Below are 20,557 nucleotides of genomic sequence, written 5' to 3'. Positions count from 1 at the left end.
CTGACAGATGTAATATTACAAAGTAAGACCCTGTCTTAAACTACTTAGTACTTATGTACTTAGAGTACTGTACATAAAATCTACAACTTCGCAAATCTTTCTGAATTTTATTGTTTTGTTGGTAGAGTTAGCTAGAGAGGAGAATAGAGCATCTTAAATGAGCTTGCTGTTGGATTCATATCTTCTTAGCAGACTGACATATGGGATGTAGGCCTCAGTTTGTTCTCTTTCTTCAGCCTCTGTAGATAGTGAAGATAGCTACATTTTGACAATCCAGATGGAGTTTGAATTTTATCTTGGCCAGATGTATGGTAAGGGTTGTCTGCTATTAATATTTGTCATGAGAGGTCCAAGGAGACCATGCTTTCAATGGACTTAGATTAGAATACCCTATACAAACTACTTCACATGATGTTCTAAACTTTTGACATATTTTTGTTGCTGTTGTTTCATTTTTTTGAACCAGGGTTCAAAATAGTCCTGCCTGTTCTTGAACTCACTCTGAAGACCAGGCTAGTCTCACACTCACAGCTATGCCTGCCTCTGTCTGCCTCTGCCTCCCTAGCGCTGGGATTAAAGATGTGCACCAGCAATTCCCTGTGAGGTAAATTGCTTTCAAGTGCTTTTTGTTCATATTAAATTATCAATTTAGTGATGATCCTATAAGGTGACTTTGTCTTGAGAACTGTGTCTTAATATGTCTCAATAAAACAGTCCTGGAAACAAATCACTGTTCAATTGATTATTCATGAGTTTTCAGCTATCTACTTTTATTTCCCTTTGTGGGGGAGTTCAACATGATGTATTCTTTCTACCTAAAGAACAGAAGTTGAATCACTGCACAGAGGATGACTGTTAATTCCTTCTCTCTGTTCATCATTCCTCCCTCTGCCCTGTCGTGCATTCTGACTCATGTTCATGACTCAAGATAGGACCTGATGATGCTGCTTTCTCTCCTTTCTGGAGGCCCTAGGTAGCTGGGATGTGAGTTAACGGACTCCTTTGGTATATGAGTCAATTGGAAAAGCAATCTCTCTCTCTCTGCCTCTCTGCCCCACCCTGTATTAATTGGTATTAGCGTGTGATTTACTTTGACACTTCCTATAGGTCTTCTTTTCCATTTCTTTTTTTTTTTTTTTTTTTTTTTTTAGTATAGAACAGAGTTTATTCAGGGCATAGGGAGGGGAGTTGAGAGGGTAATAGATATAGAGAAAGGCAGAGAGAGAGGAGAGGAGGGATGGGCGGGGGGGGGTTCTTTTCCATTTCTTATATACCTCAGATCTCTCCAGATTTTAACTTTTTCAGATAAATCATGTTTTAAAAACTGTTGCTTACCTTCCAGTTTTTCAAGTTCAGGATATTTTGTGGGAAATGATAACACAATATTGGGGCAAACTACTCCACACTTACATAGAAGTATTGGCAGTTGGGGTATTCTACTGTTTACAAGTTTTCTGGGTGCTACATCTATCTCTCGGAGCCTTTTATGCTATCTGTAAACTGAATCAGAATGGCTGGGCCTCAAGGTCAATTGTAACCCTATCATTTTCTGAATCGTTACTATTCTTCCATATACTCAGATTCGGTACACAGTTAGTAATCTAAATAAAGTTGGCAAATATTTGTTCCAGTGTACAAATTGATAAATACAGAGAAAAAATAAGAACACAAACTTTTATTTTTTTCTTTTAACTATTTTTTTATTACTTTGTATTTCGTATTTGAATACTTCATACATTTATACAGTGTATCCTGATCATATCCATTCCTAGCCCTTTCCAATTCCCTTCAAGACCCTCCCATCACAGCTCCTTCTACAGCTGCACGCCTTCCTTTGTATTATTTAGTTATTAATATGTTTAACCTACTGTATAAAATTAGTGCTATCCATATGCTCTTGGGTGTGGTGTTATCAACTGCGACATGCCTCACAGTGACTATTAATTCCCCTGAATGTGACTCTTCCTCCCCTAGAAACCAACAGCTGGCAATAGCTGCTCAAATTGGCTTAGGCCTCAGGAGCCCTCAACCCTCCATGATGGATTTTTAATTTGCTTGATCTTGTGCAGAGAGACACAGTTGCTTTGAGTTCATGTGAGTAACAGCCATGCCCCATCCAGAACTCACCACTTGCAGCTCGCCTCCCATTCTACAGCTCTTCTGTCTCTCTGCCTCCTCTTCCGTGGTACTCACAGAGCTTCAGAGAGGTGGAGGAACAGGAGCATCCATCCACAGGTGAGCACTTACAGTTGCTTTCCCTTAGCTCTGTGAATAGTCTCTTTGGTAACCCTTACCAATCGCAGTAAGAAGCTGGCAAAGACTGGGAGCAGAACTTCAGACAGCAGCATACAAATCAAATAGCAAGTAATTAGCTTTGGCAGGCACTTTGGTTATAAACAGCGTGTAAAAATATGTGTTTTAATGACTTAGGTGTGATGATTTAGACTAATGTTAGGTAAGGGGGTTCTTATTAATTGTCAATTCAATTTCTAGTTATTTGTAAAATTCTATGTACAAGAATCCAATCTTATTAAGCTAACTTGTGTGCTTGCAACAGAGAGAGAAAGAGTATAGTACAAATTCAAGAATAGATGAAAGGCTTATCTATGTCAAATACTACCGGTTTATCACAGAAGATAAGGGGTGTTCACTCTGGCTAATAAGTGAACACTATAGGAGAAGAAATCCCCTTCTAGCATATGGACTGTATATACTTATGGGAATGGGCATTTCTTTTCTGCATTAAGGTACTTGATATCTGAAAAGGATATTTGAGCCCTAGATTTGTGGATGCACAGTTGATACAGAAAACTTCCTCATTTCCTGGCTGTGTTAGTAAAACAAATTCAGTCTATAGTGATCCCAATTAAGTTCTTGCTCAAGACACTTAAAATGTATCTACAATATGATATGGCTATCTAACTCTGGGGATTATGTGTAAAGAAAGCACAACTATCATGCTAATGACATATCTATACATCATACTTGGTGTAGGTTCAATTATGATACCTGAGATAAGACAACAACGTCAATGCTGCTGAATGGATGAGCTGGTGTAGATGATGTGTGGTGTGCACACAAAGCAGTGTTCACCCTAATGCAAAATGGAATTCTGTCTTTTGCAGCATACTTGGAATTGAAAGATGTTTTGTTAGGTGAAAGTTTTACATACACATACACAAACACACACACATATATATCATCCTATATATGCACATTATATGTGATATATACATGTATTATATATTATATATTACACATGTATTTTATATATGTATATATGTATATATCATATATATATACATATATATATATATACACACACACACAGTATATTCTGATCACAGTTTTCTCCCCAGTGTGACACTATGTTATAAGTAGTATTTAGACAATTATTGAATGAAAACCCTGAGACAAGATTACTACCCAATAACTGGGTCAACTTGAGACTCATCATGTGGGCAAGCACCAATCCTTGATACTATTAATGATACCCTGTTACACTTGCAAACAGGAGTCTAGCATGGGTATTGTCTGAGAAGCTCCACCCAGCAGCTGATTTAGACAGATACAGATACCCAGCCAAACAGTGGGTGGAGGTTGGGAACTCTTATAGAAAAACAAGGAAGGACTCCAGGCCCTGAAAGAGATAGGAACTCTACAGGAAGACCAACAGAGTCAACTAATGTAGACCCTTGGAGCTCTCAGAGTCTGAACTACCAATCAAAGAACATAGATGGGCTGGACTTAGGCCTCCTCACTCATATGCATTAGCTGTGCAGCTTGGTTTCATGTGGGTCCCAAACAACTGGAGTGGGGCTATCCTATAAGCTGTTGCCTGTATGTGGGATATGTTCTTCTAGCTGGGTTACCTTCTCTGGCTTCAATGGGAGAGGATGTGCCTAGCCTCACAGAGACTTGATGTGCCGGGATCAGGGTATACCCAGGGGAAACACTTACCTGCTCAGAGGAGAACTGGGTGGTGAATGGGGGAAAGGATTGTGGAAGAGGGTGACCAGGAGGGGGTGGTCAATGAACATGATGTAAAGTTAATAAAGAAGAAAGGAAGAAAGAAGAAAAAGAAAGATTATTGCACCTCATTGTTTATGTACATACTACAGCACCAACCAGTATCACCCATTAGTCACAGGCTGATGGTAAAATGATAGCACCTCATAGACTTATCAAAGCAAATTTGAACCATATGACTAAATAGGTATTTTCAAAGTACATCAAGAAAATTTGGTCTGGGAACTTATGGAATGCACCAGGCTGGGCACTAGTCTATAATGACCTCAACTAGATTCCACAGAAAGGATACCTAGCACTGTGATGGCAGCAGCCTCATTGACCTGACAACTTACCATTGGGTGTGTGAGTCAAAGCCTGATGCATAAAGAACTCTGCAATGTCCTTAAGCTTCCAGCTCAGCTTGCACTCCACTGCTGCCATGGACTACTCTAACTTCGGTTTGTCCTGCTGTTCATCTGTTATTTTACCCAGACCTGGCCGTGAACCATGCCCCAGGGTGTCGGGGGTCCTGTACCTCCCCTCTGCAGTTCAGCTCAGGCCTGGGACCTGGGTGAGCTCCGTCTTCGGTAGTTTGGTTCTGGAAGCTTCTCCAATCGTCTTTCTTATTTCACCTGTTCTCCCATGTCCATTGGCCTTCCTTCTCCTCTAATAAACCCTATTTGAATGTCGTGAAGACTACTGTAGCCCCTTTAATTCTTTTATAGTCATTCTATAATCTGCATATATAGAGACGCAAGTATTGTGTGATATTTAAAATATGATCTAAAATAATTATTAGTAAATATCGAGATAAAAGAACCAGTGTCTTCCAATAGACAGTTATGAAGGGAAATTAAGACTAAAAGACAGGGAGGGGTTGGGGATTTAGCTCAGTGGTTAGAGCGCTTGCCTAGCAAGTGCAAGGCCCTGGGTTCGGTCCCCAGCTCCGAAAAAAAGAATAATAAAAAAAAAAAAGACTAAAAGACAAATTTCCAATGAAGCTATTGTGCAGCTTGTGAAAAGGCATAAAAATATCTTTTTCCTACATAGCATTATCAGTACAACTATGATAGTTCAGGGAATTGCACTGTTTTTTATAGCTGTATTATTACTTAGTTACTTTTGAGCATTTCCAACCAGAGTAGTTAATATTGGTGAAAGAGGCACAAAACTCAAGTTACTAATGGAAGCTAAAGAGGTACTTGACCTCTTTATGTTTTATTTTCTCTAATTTGAGGGAAATGATCAACAAGTACTCAGGGACAGACCCATCCATGAGTCAGCATGAGTCAGCAATTCTTTGAGCCTGGGAACTGGAGATAATTTGGAATGCAGCAACTTTCTAACACTTTAATAGGACTAAGGCTTTTGAACTCCTAAAATTTTGAATGTCTGTGGTTGTCTGTTTGAACACAGTTGTGTAATACAAAGAATTTCAGGGAATAGTCTTTTCGACAGTACAAAACATTACCCCGTGTCACATTAAGAGAAACACATCACTTGAGCAACACAACCATGATGAAGCAAGGCATTTTTATTATATAAAAGCCCAAGGCACACACACATATTGAAATCTGGGTAACCTAAGAAGACACTCAAAATGAGCCATTTCAGGGAAGATCTCAGACAAAGCTAGTGTTATAAGACAGTTTTCACAGATGCAAAGACTATAACCGTAGAAAAAGGAGCTGCCACTCAGTTGAGACTTAACTATATTTTAGTTCACTAATGCTTCAGGCTTGTAGCAAGAAGGGGACTATGATGATGGGAGGGAATGACCTCGGGGCTCAGTGCTATGAATTTCCATACAGCAATGTAAATAAACAGGAGAAAATGTTCCTGTTACCAACAATTGAAACAGGGTCACAAAGTAATATTGGTCTAAGAAATTAATAACCAGAATATCTCATTGTTCTTTAGATAGAAGTAACTAAATGTAGCTCACCAAAAGACCCTTTCTGATAGGTGACAGCCCAAGTTCTGTGTAAATTTGTGTGGCAAGTTAATGATTCTGGTGAGGTTTTGATTTCAGCTAAATTTCCTGAGGAACTTTCTCTTGAATGTGTCTTTAGATATTGAAATTTGACCACTCCTCCAAAAGCAGTTTGGGAAACAATACTGTTGTAATGCTAAATTTTATGCAAGACTGAATGATTAAAAACCAAGTAGCAATTAATTTCAGAACCTTGGGTGTGATGGTTGCTTATTTAAGTCCAATTAAAACAGAAATCGGCTTGGTTTGTGGGACAGTGTTAAGGAGTTTCAGGTCCTGTTTATGCTTCTTGTATCTTTGGTCATGTTCTGTGGTTTTGAAAGCTTTCATAGAGAGATAAAGTCAGTAGTCATTTTCTTATTTATGGTGCTGTAACTCTTAAAATAGTAAATTGGAATGGATGACCTAGCTACTGCCTTCTCCCCACACTTGGAAATCATACTGCTGCTGTAAATCAAAGTTCCATGATTCTAGGGCGTTTTCCCAAGCCTCTGTGTTTTGACCAATTGTGATGAGGGGTCAGACCTACACTTGTTCTTGGGTATGAGACCAGAACAAATTCAGACATTACATTGGTTTAGGAAAATGGTATTAGTACATTCTGCAATAGGTTCATGACCTCTCCAGTCATTGTTAGTCTCCTAGATTTATAGTTCCAGGCATGTGTCTATTCCTTCAGAGAGGCCATTAAGTTCATTCAATTACTGAGCGGATAGTAACCTTCAATTTATACCTGCTACTACTGCACCTGTAGGGATGTCTTTCTGGATCAGTCATTGTTCAGGTTTGTTAGCTTCCAGTTAGGTAGAACTACTAATTACTCTCCTCCTTTGGTAGCTTGCATAGTACTTTCAGATATTATGAAAGATATTCTGTGGAAAGAGGTGTCCAGGTTAACTTTAGATGAATTCCTGGAAGTCTTATGTTCAAAGTATGTAGTATCTTCAGCAATGTGATCTTACTTTCAAGCTTTGGTAGATAACAAAGGGCAGTTTTGTGCCTCTAACCAACAACTCAACAAGGAAAGTTTCCTCCGCCTACCGCTGGGGATTCTGCTAGTCTAAAGCTGTTGGGTCAGAATTATCACAGTGTGTGACATTTTATACACACACATACACGCATGCAGGCATGCAGGCACACACACACACACACACACACCACACACACAGACACACCACACACACATGTATGCACACAAAATGTTGACAAAAATTTTTCCAAAGGCTGAAATCTTTGTAAGAATTTTTAAGTTGGAAGTTTATATGGTCTTATGGCCCAGATGAGTGTATTCTATTGAATGTTTAAAGGTTTTCAACAAATGTGTCCCCCTGAACTTTTAACTTCTGAAGTGGTTATTTTGAAGATATTTTAAATTATTTTAGTCTATGTATTCTGGTTTTCTTCTTGATAGGTATTGTGGCTCTTAGGCTCTTGTAATATCTCACTATACTTTGACATAATTAATATTAATTTGTTGACATCGTACATACTATGGAATCAAATTTATGCTTTCCAACCGTGTTCATGGGAGAGAGAGAGAGAAAGAAGAGAGAGGGGCAGGGGGAGAAAGAATTAGCTAGAACATTAGGAATTCAGTTTATCCTGTGAAGTATTTCGTCCTTGCCTCACAGGATCTGTAACAGTACTAGCCTGATTTATGACCAGCTTTTCTTGTTAGCCAAAATATAGAAATCGTCCCTGGATTTCTATGTTTAGAAATTTGCACATGCAAATGTCATTAACTGTATGCCACAGAAGAAAAGACTTTGAAAAAGATTTAGCACATTATAATTTCTTCTCTTAAATTCGGGGAGTCGGGAATGAAGTTCAGTAAGTAGAAAGGGAAAGGGCGCTCATCAGATATTGAGAAATTTGACCAGAAAGTAGAGACTAAGACTCCATGTGACCCGCACAGCATCTCTAGCCTTGGTTGGACACTTGGTTGATTTTCTTCCTTCCTTTTTTCTGTCTTTCTTTCTTTTTGTATTTTGGAATCAAAAAGAGCTCTGGGATGTTCCTGATGTGTTTCCCATATCCAGCCCCCTGATAATTAGCTAATATGAAGCATCCACATGGTTCACTGGGACTTGGCGGCACGCTGTTCCCCCCTCCCCCTCATTGTTGCTGCTGCTGCAGCTGCCACTGCTACTGAAATAGCTTGAGTCTGAAGTCAGCCTGACTGTGGTCACATTTCTTCAGTTAGAGGATATTGTGAAAGCCTGTCCCCACAGTAACAGATGAGTGTTCTACAATTCATGCTGGAAAACAGTGAGCTGGTGACAGGGGCTCCTGCAATGGAGGTATTCAGCCCCGCCTGGATCCTGAGTCAGGTCCCAGGTCCGACTTTACATCCCTTGGTCCTGCTCACTGCAGCTGGCAGGATCCACAGTGCGCTGGGCAGGTGTTTTGTTTTAAGTTAAAAAAATTATCCATTACTTTTCATATTGCTGATGGATTTTATTATTCATGAAGGTCAGGGTTCAATTTCCTAGGTCTTGAGTTTTGAGTCAAATACTGCCCCTCTATATTTCAAGATAACAAATAAAATTGTAGGAAACTTATAAGACATGAATAAAGGAAAAAAATGAAAAAAAAATAACCAAACCCAAAAACCAAACAAACCAAAACAAAAATATCAAAACAAGAATCGGAAGAATCCTCAAGGGTAGCAATTCTGGCCAGATACAGCGCAGTAACTGAAATGAAGAACATCGTTACCACAGACTTGACCAGACTTGACACATTTCTTTTTTCTCACCACAATAGTTCAGGCTGTGATCCCAGGGTCGGCAGAATCGGCACACATGTGACTCATTTTTGGTTCACAGTTACTCCTTTTTGGTATGTCCCCATGTGATGGAAAAAGGAAGGCGGTTCTCTGGGTTCTTGTCAGCAAGAACACTGACACCCAACCCTGAGAGATTTGCCTCTTCAACCTCCCAAAGCCTCACTTCTTAGTTTGATCTCTTTGAAGGAGAGGATATCAATGTTGCAATTTCACACATAAATTTTGAGGAGATAGAACAGGGGAACAAAAACACCTCACTCTTTAGCCTATCAATGACAAATCTAAAATAAAGGGGACAATTTAACATTTTGGAACTGTAGTAATGTCATCAGGTATTATTTCTACCATGGATATCCTTTTTACGTTTAAGAAAACCAAGAAAATGGCAACCACTGAATGTATGCTGTCTGCTTCTTTGCTCTTATGTCATGACAGCCCTGTAATCTGTTGGGATGAACCATGTATCAACTTTATAACAACAACCTCATTGTTTTCTTACATTAAAAATTTTTCAAACAATTTTAAAAAATCACAAAGAAGAAGATATAAAACTGACTTAAAATTCAAGCACCCTAAAAAACCCAGCGATACCTTGTTTTGGGAAATTATCACAAATACTTATGGTAAATGTATGTACAGAGAGAGAAACTGGGTATCAGAAACATGGAGGGTAACTGTAACAAGAACACAGAACTCTAGTGTCTTAGCCACATTGGCCAGAATTATTTTTTAAAGCATCCAGATTCCTGTGTCTGAATCATTTTAACAAAATCTTAAGCATTGAAATGTGTTTCTTCCAGGTTTATGGTCACCTCTGCTTTCAAACCCTTGGGAGTCAACTCGAACACTCAAGACTTTAGAGAACAATAAAAGTAGGTAGAATTTTAAATGTCAAAACAATGAGAAAATTTATATTCTGAAGGAAAATTATAAATAGTGTGGTTATGTACTAGCATCATGGCTTGTTTTGTTTAAACCACTCTTCAATTCTTCTGGCCACTGCTATTGAACTTCTAAGAGTATGGGTCCACTGTGTTAGACGTTGTAAGGGGTATTTTCCAAATTGTTGTTTATTCTGCAGTTCTACCTGGAGATTCAAATGCTTGTTTCTTTGCCTTTCAATTTTCTCCTACTTTACCCCACCTCTTCTTTCGTGCTATTCCTATTTTAATTGTTTTGTAAACATAAGGTAGTCACATGAGTTTAAGAGCTAAGACTTTTGTTAGGAGATGTAACTCATTTCTACTCCCACCCTGAAGGCTTCTACAACCTTCAAGCAGATAATGGCCATCATGTATAGATCTCCAAAAACTCTTTAGGCATGCAACAGGATTAATGGATATAGCATTTAATTTCCCTCAAAACATGCTGTGTACTCTCTCCCTTGTTTACTTTTCATTGATTTGTAGGTCTTGTTCAAAGGAAGACACAGAATTCTCTCTTGTTACGTGTAAGAGTAACATTAGTCCCATTGTAATGATCATGTTGCAATTTATTGACGCACCAACTTCTACTAGCAGACATTAGGAGTAATTCGAATATTTGAAAATCACAAATAATACTAAACGCTCATGCAAAATGAAGTTTGGTTTTAAAAGAGATTTACTAGTTTGCACTCCTTGTCTTAGTGGCCCCTTTCTTCCAGCTTCAATAAAATAGCCAGTCAACTTTCACTTTCCTAGTATTTGACAAACCAAAGTTTTATTGTTACCATAGTCTTGCTTTGCACATATTTGGACATAGTTAAATATGTTTAAATTTGTTAATATTTTTAATTCTTTGCTTGTTTATTTATTTGGTTCTTGGTAGTTTTAAGCTGAAGTTGCTGTTTAAATTTTATGGGAGCAGCTTATAGGTTATTCTGATCTTGCTGACTGAGGTGCTCCGACACCGAATGGTCAGCAAACATTGTGCTGCTTGGGGTGCTCTGACACCAAATGGTCAGCAAACATTGTATTTGAGGACTACAAGGTTAGCGAATAAGTAATTCACCTTTACAATGTGTATATGTAGATATGGGTTAATCTAATTATAATAAATAACAATAACACCACTCAGGTTTGAGGCGCTAATTTCAACATTCTGAGATTTGGGAAAATATAGCATTTTCCTTTTTGTCTAATTGACATTGTCAATCTCTCACTCTTTCTAAAACATTCTGCAAGTTGGTTTTCCTCAAGGGATTCATGTCCATATGGAAGTGCCGACTCTCTCCTGATGATGTCACCCCACAGAAGGTGCACAATCAGAAACAGATTATAAGACATTATTTGAATCTTCCAAACATATGGGTCTGATGGTATATACACATGGTCGACACATATGCATGTGTGATGTCTAGGAATAACACATCCATGTCATCTTGGTAATTTATGTTTACAATTATGATCTACAAGGTGACATAGCAGAATCAAATAACAAGTTGTCAGGGGTGGAAATGTGAGGTGGTTCAGTGCTTAGAAGTACTTCTGCTCAGGTCTGGCTACCTGAGTTTAGAACTCCATCTTTTATAAGGTAGGATAAGAGAAGAGAGCCCATGGAGTTGTCTGTTGTCTTTTACCTCCACATGTGGCCACACCTACATCACATAATCTTTATGTAATATTATATGTACATATAATAAAAATAATTTTAAAACTGCCTTCTTTTTCTGCTTGCTTTTGAAGCCATGTAGGGAAACATTTTTCTTCACCAGGACAAGAGATACAAAATAATCCTATTCATTCTTTCCTCAGACATAGTCTCAAGTCAGAATTAGGTCTCACCGCATTTAAGAGTCCCAGACTTCAAGTGGCATTAGGCATAGCGTTTTCTGTTCTTTCAGCGCAGAGTCTGAAGTGGGATGCCTGCTATGGAGAGGGCTGATGAAGCTGGAGCCTTCTGGGATTCTGAGCTGGGAATGCAGGAGAATAGCAAAGATGGAGAAAAGGTGAAGAGATAGCTTCCTTGGATGGTACTCTCAGTCTTGGAGTTAGTCTTTTATGTGTATACTTGCCCACATAAATATGGGAAATATGTAGCAAAATGCTAAAATTGGCCTTTGCATTTGCGAGGTTAATAATATGTAATTAAATGATATTTAATTAGATATTGGAACAATTAGATGATTTTGAGAGAACTGATTTTCCATTAAAATGTCATAACACGTTACAAATTAATATGACAGTTTTCTTTAAAAAATGACAGTAAAAGACAAAGACATTAAAAGAAGTGGGAAAAGTAATATGCTAGTTACTTTTATCAAGTACTTTTATTCATGAGTTAAAAAATAAAAACATTGTTAGGGTGGGAGAGAGACCTCACCGCCTGATCAGGTGGGCACTCCTGAGGCTGCAGAGCGGAGGAGACCACCAACACTGCCCACCCCTGCCCACATCCCTGGCCCAAGAGGCAACTGTATAAGGCCTCTGGGTTCCCGTAGGGGAGGGCCCAGGGGCGGCAGGACCCCTGCGCCTGAGACACCGCCGGAACCTGAAGGAAACAGACCGGATAAACAGTTCTCTGCACCCAAATCCCGTGGGAGGGAGAGCTAAACCTTCAGAGAGGCGGACACGCCTGGGAAACCAGAAGAGACTGCACTCTGTGCACATCCAGACGCCAGAGGAAAACACCAAACACCATCTGGAACCCTGGTGCACGGAGGCTCCCGGAAAGAGCGGCGCAGATCTTCCCGGTTGCTGCCGCCGCGGAGAGGACTTAGGCAGTACCCCACGAGCAAACTTGAGCCTTGGAACTGCAGGTAGGACCAACTTTTCCCCTGCAAGAAACCTGCCTGGTGAACTCAGGACACACAGAGGCAAAATTCCTCTCGGACCGGGCACTTCCTGTGTTTACCGGAAGTCCCACACCCGCGGATCCCGGCCCGCAGCAGTTCTCTGCTCCCAAACCCCGTGGGAGAGAGACCTTACCGCCTGATCAGGTGGGCACTCCTGAGGCTGCAGAGCGGAAGAGACCACCAACACTGCCCACCCCTGCCCACATCCCTGGCCCAAGAGGAAACTGTATACGGCCTCTGGGTTCCCGTAGGGGAGGGCCCAGGAGCGGCAGGATCCCTGCCCCTGAGACACCGTCGGAACCTGAAGGAAACAGACCGGATAAACAGTTCTCTGCACCCAAATCCCGTGGGAGGGAGAGCTGAACCTTCAGAGAGGCAGACATGCCTGGGAAACCAGAAGAGACTGCACTCTGTGCACATCCAGACGCCAGAGGAAAACACCAAACATCATCTGGAACCCTGGTGCACGGAGGCTCCCGGAAAGAGCGGCGCAGATCTTCCCAGTTGCTGCCGCCTCGGAGAGGACTTAGGCAGTACCCCACGAGCAAACTTGAGCCTTGGAACCACAGGTAGGACCAACTTTTCCCCTGCAAGAAACCTGCCTGGTGAACTCAAGACACAGGCCCACAGGAACAGCTGAAGACCTGTAGAGAGGAAAAACTACACGCCCGAAAGCAGAACACTCTGTCCCCATAACTCGCTGAAAGAAAACAGGAAAACAGGTCTACAGCACTCCTGACACACAGGCTTATAGGACAGTCTAGCCACGGTCAGAAATAGCAGAACAAAGTAACACTAGAGATAATCTGATGGCGAGAGGCAAGCGCAGGAACCCAAGCAACAGAAACCAAGACTACATGGCATCATCGGAGCCCAATTCTCCCACCAAAGCAAACACGGAATATCCAAACACACCAGAAAAGCAAGATCTAGTTTCAAAATCATATTTGATCATGATGCTGGAGGACTTCAAGAAAGACATAAAGAACTCCCTTAGAGAACAAGTAGAAGCCTACAGAGAGGAATCGCAAAAATCCCTGAAAGAATTCCAGGAAAACACAATCAAACAGTTGAAGGAATTAAAAATGGAAATAGAAGCAATCAAGAAAGAACACATGGAAACAACCCTGGACATAGAAAATCAAAAGAAAAGACAAGGAGCTGTAGATACAAGCTTCACCAACAGAATACAAGAGATGGAAGAGAGAATCTCGGGAGCAGAAGATTCCATAGAAATCATTGACTCAACTGTCAAAGATAATGTAAAGCGGAAAAAGCTACTGGTCCAAAACATACAGGAAATCCAGGACTCAATGAGAAGATCAAACCTAAGGATAATAGGTATAGAAGAGAGTGAAGACTCCCAGCTCAAAGGACCAGTAAATATCTTCAACAAAATCATAGAAGAAAACTTCCCAACCCTAAAAAAAAGAGATACCCATAGGCATACAAGAAGCCTACAGAACTCCAAATAGATTGGACCAGAAAAGAAACACCTCCCGTCACATAATTGTCAAAACACCAAACGCACAAAATAAAGAAAGAATATTAAAAGCAGTAAGGGAAAAAGGTCAAGTAACATATAAAGGCAGACCTATCAGAATCACACCAGACTTTTCGCCAGAAACTATGAAGGCCAGAAGATCCTGGACTGATTTCATACAGACCCTAAGAGAACACAAATGCCAGCCCAGGTTACTGTATCCTGCAAAACTCTCAATTAACATAGATGGAGAAACCAAGATATTCCATGACAAAACCAAATTTACACAATATCTTTCTACAAATCCAGCACTACAAAGGATAATAAAGGGTAAAGCCCAACATAAGGAGGCAAGCTATACCCTAGAAAAACAAGAAACTAATCGTCTTGGCAACAAAACAAAGAGAGTGAAAGCACACAAACATAACCTCACATCCAAATATGAATATAACAGGAAGCAATAATCACTATTCCTTAATATCTCTCAACATCAATGGCCTCAACTCCCCAATAAAAAGACATAGATTAACAAACTGGATACGCAATGAGGACCCTGCATTCTGCTGCCTACAGGAAACACACCTCAGAGACAAAGACAGACACTACCTCAGAGTGAAAGGCTGGAAACTTTCCAAGCAAATGGTCAGAAGAAGCAAGCTGGAGTAGCCATTCTAATATCAAATAAAATCAATTTTCAATTAAAAGTCATCAAAAAAGATAAGGAAGGACACTTCATATTCATCAAAGGAAAAATCCACCAAGATGAACTCTCAATCCTCATCTTCGATTGGTTTATATACAAGTGTGCAATTTCTAGGCTTGAAAGTAAAATGATGCTATCTGGTGCTGGATAGAGGAGCCTTATTTTTTATTATGGCAGCTTGCTATTTTTGTAACATGGTGATTTGGTTGAACACAATAAAGTACAGTAGTAACTGATCTCCCCCTCTTCCTGGATGAGTGAGGAGATGATTAAATGTTGATATCAGCATCCATGAGCATATTCAGATGAGCTTCTGCTTCTGTTGAAAAGGATGCTGTGTTTGATTGTGGACCGAAGCTTTGAAGCACTACTTGGCATCTCCTTCCTTGGAGGTCTCAGTGTTTAAACATAACAGATTTGATAGCTTGTTGGTAAGGTGAGGTCCAGCTTGTCTCCACTAGGTCATCTTCATGTGAATCCGGTGGTTATACGGTTTTGTTCTAGGGATATTTCATTTTTTTAATAACGGTTTTAGCTGACATTCATGGAGAGAATGAATCCTTAGAAGTGTGCCACTAGTGAAAGGAAATCCTGTCTAGAGTATGTTTCTTTACAAAGCTGTGTCACACCATCCTTTGGGCCCTCTGCTGGAAAAGTAGAATCAAGTCTCAAATAATGCCTTTTAAATTGTATCCTCTAGTATTATAGATGTAGGACAGTATTGTATCATACCTCTGTGGATGTAAAATAGCTTGTACCTGCTTTATGATACGTAGTAGTGACCGTGCTTTATCAGAGCTGTTTTTAATGATGTTGCTCAGAATGTTTTCTTTCCAGATGATGATTGAGAAGCTAATTTAAAAAAAATGGTGCCAGGTACCACAAGAGTAACAGAACTGTGCTGTTTTCTCGGGTTTTGTTTTTTTACTTTTTTTTTTTTAAATGGAGTGTGTTGGATGTCTCTACAGTTTTGTTCAGATGACTGCAGAACCTGGAAAAGCTGTTGCTGCTGTTGATGCATAACACACTGCTATTATTGGTCTTTTTATATAAATATAAATATATATATACAGATATATAATTTGAATTTTTTGAAACTTTACCTGTGCTGTCAACTTTCGAAAAAAGTATCCCCGTTTACTGTGTTGAGTTGGCACTGTACAGAAATTAACAGCCATATTGGTCTAGAAATGTTGAACTTAAGTTTTTTCCATTTGTACAGGGGTAACACACTGTATTAAATATGTAAGGTCTTATATACGTGGGTTTGATTACAAAAACTAATAAAGTATTCTCTAAATTAAAAAAAAAGAATTTCTAAACAAAAAAAACATTGTTAGGTTATACTGTCTTGAGTTAAATTATACTAACTATTTGAATACAACAGAGTTCTTGAAAATTTTAGAAAAATGTTTTGGAAAAAATGGTAAATATGTGGAGAGATAATTCTCTTAGAACATTTAAAAATACCATTTCAATAAAAACGAGACAATTAATGCCTTGATAACATCCTATCCTTCTAAAATCTCAGTTTTAGTATATTTTTAAAACCCAGTTTTTATTTATGAAATCTTATTTATTGAAATCAAGCACTGATATTAAATAGCTCTGAGAATTAAAAAACAAAGAAAGAGAGAGCACAGCATTTGCCAATGTAAATGATGATATGCACACTGAAGTTCGATCCGTGTCTTTATTCTGTAGGGAAGAAAACAAAGGAAGGCCTGGTAAGGGTGGCAGGCAGAGCAATGAGGTGGCACATGGTAGGCAGACAGAGTGATGAGGTGGCATGCAATAATGGAACACACAGTGTTCCTGGGGTACAAGTGTTGTCCAAGTTCACCTCATTATTAAATCTATGACTTAAAAGCCTTACTGTGTAAAGAAAGAGAATGTTCTATAAATGTCTTCTTTTTACCCAAATGATTTCCTGGAATAGGATTGAAACCATGTAAGTGCTATGATAAAGGAATGGGTACCAAGTAAGGCAACAGATTTTAAAATGATCTCTGTAGATATTTGTACTTTATACACTAAGACCAGAAAAGTCCGCTTTTCCCATCAGTGGCATTACCATCACTGCAAGATTTTCATTCCGTGTGTGGAATGGGATTGATGGGAAAAGAGAATTTAAGAGGATAAAAAAATGGTTATCAAACAAAGACGGTGAAATCCACCAATCCAGCACATCCGGTGCTGGTTTTGTTTTTACCAGTGAGTGTCAGTTACTCATTGTAATGGATACAGTTCTGTGTCCTGTGTATCTACAAAGGCAGGGGATGAAGAAGGCGTGCTACAAAATCAGAGCTTATACCGCCACGAGGAACAACTTACTCTTAATATAGGACAGAGCAAAATGAGGTAAAGTAATGAAACTCCAATCAGCTTTGATTCCTAACCTTCAAATTGAGTCTAGCATTCCAGTTTTGTTGACTATCCTGTGAAATGATAATATAGCTTTTGATTTTTATTAAATTAAGTGAATTTGTGATAATTTTAAGCCAATTCTAAGAACAAATAAAAATGGCCCTTGAACAAAGCACACCCAGATCTTAGAAAATGTACACAGCAATTTAGTTTTATTATCCAATTACCTCTGGCAAGAGTATGAAGCAAGATTATTTTCTATTCATCTCATTGAGCATATCATCATATATAAGTCATTTCCTTTTCCTCCCCAATTTTATTGTGCTCTAATTTATAAAGAATATACGTATTAGTCTGCAATTTAAATGTATGTCTACATTGTAAATATTTATTGCAATAAGCTAATTAACATTATGATCTTCCATGCCATTTTCATTATGTTGAAAATACTTTTGAAACCTCAGTAAATTTCACTAATGTAGTCATCTTACAATACATACAAGAATATGTACCTATGTACATAAGATAGAATGATTCCTTTGCATGGCTTTGTATAAGGAAGTAGAATTCTCATTAGGTGAGTGGTAAGACCTTTGAGAAACTGAATCATCGGATTGATTTCACTTACAAAATATGAACTTGAGCATGCTAGTTAAAGTTGTGTGGTTCATGTACGCAATAAGGTTAGTAAAATACTATGACTTACAGTGCCATTTCGAGAATGAAATGAGATTTTACTTCATTAAAATTGAAAACCTTTCTTTTCAAGAAAAACAATTCAAAGTCAAGAAGATGAATCACAAACTAGGATAAAATGTGCAAAACAAAACAAAAACCCAACAACAACAACCCCCCCCAAAAAAGCTTTAAAAGAACAATGTACCTAGAAAAACAGAAGTTATTTGATGATAGGAATCAAATGATTGGATAATAATTATGAAAATTATGAAGAGATATTTGAGTAAGAAGATATGAAACATTTAATTACCATATGGATAGATTCTTAAGATAATTAGTCCCAGGGAAGTGGTTGTTAAATTACATTAAGTGACAGTGCATACCCAAGTAGGATGGTCAAGTTTCAGAAGACAGAGGGTTCCAATGATTATGAAGGAGGTAGAAAAACAGAAGCCCTCACCACAGCACTGGTGGAAATGAAAACATGACACCCATTATGTATTTATTTGTTCGTTTACTTCCCCCTTCTTCATCATCCCCTCTCCCTCCCCACTGAGAGGTGAGACACCCTCCCCCCAAATCAAGTCTCTGCAGGATTAGGCACATCCTCTGCCATGGAGGTCAGACAAGGCAGCCTTGTTGGGGAATGGATTCTAATGTAGAGCTTTAAGGACAGCCCCACTCCAGTTGTTGGGAGACCCACATGGAGACTGAGCTACATATGTGTTAGGGGCCTTGTGTACTCTCATTTTAAAAGGCAATTTGGAAGCTTCAAACAGAGCAGCATATGCACACAACATTTTGCACATAAACATCTTGAGAAATTAAAGTGTATACCTTTAAGAAGATGTAAATGTTTATAACTACACTATAATAGCTGAATGCTGGTCATCAGTAAAAAGTTTATCAGGTATATATGTAGCAAATATAATGTATCCATACAACATCACACTATGTAGCAATATAAAGAACAAACTGTGTTGTGTAGCAACAATGAAAAGCAGGTAGAAAAATAGAGAAATTCTAAAAATCTTTGTTTTCCTTTCCAGCTGTAAACCTTCAATTTCCTGGGAATATCACAGGACAGAGAGCAAATTCACAGAAAAAACTAAAGAGCTTTACCTCCTGTGCATCCTACAGTTTTAATGCATCAGTGCACCCACTAAAGGCCTTGTGATCTTACCTAACAAAAAAAAGAGAAAGATTCTTTTGTAACACTCTGAACAGCATGCTCCAAACCCATCTGTATGGCTAGAGTGGCACACCTAAACATTGACCTTTCTTGGGAAGTCCGGTTCTCACTCTGGCCTGTGCAATGCTCTCCCTAAGCTGCTCAAGCCTAAACCTATGCTACAACCTTTTTATTAACTAAGAATATTAATTATTATGAATGCATGTCAGAAAGAATGAGCAAATGAATGAGTGAATGAATGAGTGTGTGTGTGTGTGTATGGAAGTCAGAGAACAACTTTCTTTGATGAGTTCTCCCTTTTTACCTTGGTATCCAGGGATGAAACCCAGGTCGTCGGGTTGATACTTTGACCCACCTTGCCTTCTCATTGTCCTTAAAGCATTTTAATAAACTGCCACTCAGCTTCATACTGGCCTGTTTTGAAATTACTTTCTAGGCAAAGCTGATGACCTCACTTGGACTTGAGTCTTTAAAAGGAACTCTTTGGGCTATGCAGGAGGAAAAATGGATCCGTCTGACTAATTCTCACTCCTGATAATGCTGACAGATAGGCCTGAGCTACAATGCTTAGAGAAAAGAGTTAAACATAAAAGCCTAATATTGTAGACTAGATATGGTGGTGAATGCCTTTAACCCAAAGTACCCAGGAGGCCAGCCTGGCCTACAGAGTGAGTTCCAAGACAGCCATGGCTATACAGGGAAACAGTCTCTCAAACACAACAGGGGTTGGGGATTTAATTGAGTGGTAGAACAATTACCTAGGATTGTCCTGGGTTCAGCTCTCAGCTCTGGGAAAAAAGAGCAGAAAAGCAAAAGAACAAAAATCAAATATTATATGGTGTTGTGTGGTAGTTTGAATGAAAACAACCCATATAAACTCATAGGGAATGGCACTATTTGAAAAAATTAGAACATGAGACCTTGGTGGAGAAAGTGTGTCACTGGGGATGGGCTTTGGGGTTTCTGTCTCTCTGTCTCTCTGTCTCTATCTGTCTCTCTGTCTGTGTTTGTGTGTGTGTGTGTATGTGTGTGTATGTTTGTGTGTTATCTGTCTGTCTGTCTGTCTGTCTGTCTGTCTGTCTGTCTGCTTGCATGCTTGCATGCCTGCCTGCTACTAGCTGTGCATTCACATGTAGAACTCTGAGCTATTCTCCAGCACCAGGCTTGTCTGTGTGTCACTATGCTCCTATCATGGTGATAATAAACTAAACCATTGGAACTGTAAGCTAATCCCAACTGTGTTCGAGACCCCATATGAACAACAAGGCCAAGCAACCAGAGCTTCCAGAGACTAAGCCACTACCCAAAGACCATACATGGACTGACCCTGGACTCTGACCTCATAGGTAACAATGAATAGCCTAGTAAGAGCACCAGTGGAAGGGGAAGCCCTTGGTCCTGCCAAGACTGAACCCCCAGTGAACGTGATTGTTGGGGGAGGGCAGTAATGGGGGGAGGATGGGGAGGGGAACATGCATATAGAAGGGGAGTGGGAGGGGTTAGGGGGATGTTGGCCGGGAAACCGGGAAAGGGAATAACAATCAAATGTAAATAAGAAATACTCAAG

General features: G+C 39.4%; 1 long non-coding RNA gene across 1 annotated transcript; it reads left to right on the top strand.

Moving 5' to 3' along the window:
- Positions 1-1,967: 1,967 nt before the first annotated feature.
- Positions 1,968-20,212, top strand: LOC102550255 (uncharacterized). Its single transcript, XR_015677894.1, has 3 exons — positions 1,968-2,235; positions 9,593-9,664; positions 18,848-20,212. It is a non-coding gene; the product is annotated as an uncharacterized LOC102550255 (long non-coding RNA).
- The last annotated feature ends 345 nt before the right edge of the window (positions 20,213-20,557 follow it).

This window comes from Rattus norvegicus, chromosome 2 (genome assembly GCF_021556685.1).
Source record: "Rattus norvegicus strain SHRSP/BbbUtx chromosome 2, alternate assembly SHRSP_T2T, whole genome shotgun sequence".
In the NCBI taxonomy this organism is placed as follows: domain Eukaryota; kingdom Metazoa; phylum Chordata; class Mammalia; order Rodentia; family Muridae; genus Rattus; species Rattus norvegicus.
Note: the sequence above shows the minus strand (reverse complement) of the source record. Positions and strands in the feature narration are given on the sequence as shown.